A 2001-nucleotide genomic window follows, 5' to 3' on the forward strand; every position below is an offset into this window, starting at 1 on the left:
ATGAACGGTTTGGCGTCGATGGAGGAGTCTGGTATCGACATGGGCAGAACGGCCACGCCGCTCGTTGACCGACACGGGTTAATGGTAGCCAAGGTAGTGGCTATGGTGGTTCTCATTGTGATTACTGTGATCTGCGGCAGCCTGCTCTACATGCTGGATCACTGCCTCGAGTGGACCAAGAAGAGCCCCGAGGAAACCCGCTCATCGACGGCGGTGCGGTGCCTGCTCTTCTTCGGCGGGGGCGTTCTGATCTGCACCACATTCCTGCACATGCTGCCGGAGGTGATTGAGGTGGTGGAAAAACTGCAATCCTGCGGAGTTCTCGCCAACACTCCATTCGCCCTGCCGGAAATGCTGCTTTGAACGGGCCTAAGAGGAGCCTAAGACCCTACAGGAAGAGCAGCCCAAGGATCACATTGGCCACTCGCACATGCCTGTGGTGTCCGGCAAGGACAGCGCTGGCTCCTCTATGCGCGGACTGGGGATTATCTTAGCGCTTTCCCTCCACGAGCTCTTCGAGGGCATGGCCATTGGACTGGAGGGCACCGTCAGCACTGTATGGTTCATGTTCGCGGCGGTGGCTGCTCACAAGCTGGTGCTGGCCTTCTGCGTGGGTATGGAGCTGCCCGCACCCGCAGCTCCCTCGCTATCATTTATCTGATAACCTTCTCGATTGTCACGCCCATCGGGATTGGGGTGGGCATTGGCATTAGTCAGAATGTGGAGCCGAATCAGCCCAGCGTCCCCTCGGGCATACTGCAGGGGATCGCCTCGGGTACCCTTCTCTATGTGGTCTTCTGCGAGATCCTCACCGAGAACCATGCCGGCTGGCGTGCCTACATTGCCGCTCTGGCCGGTTTCGCCCTGATGTTCGGACTGCAAATACTGTGTAAGTGATAAGCGGGCGACAGCTAGGGAGCCCCCTTATCGCGAGGGACTCCGCAACGGCAATTGATTGACGCGGGTCTTGGGGTATTAGGGGGCTCGTGTTTCGTATTAGTGGGACTATGCTCTGGCTAGGTGCAGATACAATGTGAGTATTGATTCCTGGCTTCCGTTCTGTTTTCCAGCTGACGAAGCGGAGGGCGACGACAGCCTGGCGTGTTTCTAGAGTATCCACCACTGGACAGGATGTACCATAAAACAACATAGCTTATACTGTCTGTATACTGGATGGATTTATTGCTGGATTATTGATTGATTGCTAATGAAAGCTGTTGGCTGCATACGGCTTATATGCATGTGTATCTAAACTAACACCAAAGAAATTAGGTTCTAAAGTTGCAAACATTTCCTTAACTATTGAATCGTCTGAATACATATGTAAGCTATAAATATGAGAATATATGTAAATGTTAGCAGACGTCCAGCGTTAAGCCAATAAATACGAGAAATTAAATTCGACTATTATTAGATGTTTCACCGAGTCTACTGATCGCCAACTAGACAGTCCAATGACAGAACTCGTACTTGACCTGATGGTCCCTACATGGTATAGTTATACCATTCGCTGACTTTACCGTCCTCATTGTAGCCCCGACTTGTTCCTCTTCTCCCAAGTTGAACTAATTTCTGAGGTCAAAATGAGCCGACGGTATATTTACGGTATATCGGTATATAATGGTATATTTGATCAAAGGGATATTTAAGAACAAAGGGTATAGAAACTTTCATATGCAGGCTTTGTTATTTTCGCTCTAATTCAGAGTTCTTGGCTCTCTCGCTCTCTTAAAATCGGTTATGGCTCTTTTTTTCGCTCTCTCTGAACCGGAAGGCAACAGTGAGTCCCAAATCATTCGCAAAGGTTGCGGCAACATTCAATTTGTCTGCATACCCTGGGAAGAGGAAATTTTAGAATTGAGGAAATGTTTGTCATCCCTGACTCTGCCACGGGAGGTGGCAGCAAACCATCTCCTGTAAGGTCTCGAGATCGATATGGCCATATCGATGGAAGAAGCGGTCGGCAGAGCTGTATATTAAATTAAACTAAATTACTTATTA

General features: G+C 49.5%; 1 pseudogene; it reads left to right on the plus strand.

Annotated features, from left to right (window-relative positions):
- On the plus strand, positions 1 to 1230 carry LOC117191668 (annotated as a pseudogene).
- Positions 1231 to 2001: the final 771 nt, after the last annotated feature.

The sequence above is a fragment of the Drosophila miranda genome (assembly GCF_003369915.1).
Source record: "Drosophila miranda strain MSH22 chromosome Y unlocalized genomic scaffold, D.miranda_PacBio2.1 Contig_Y1_pilon, whole genome shotgun sequence".
NCBI classification, from domain to species: domain Eukaryota; kingdom Metazoa; phylum Arthropoda; class Insecta; order Diptera; family Drosophilidae; genus Drosophila; species Drosophila miranda.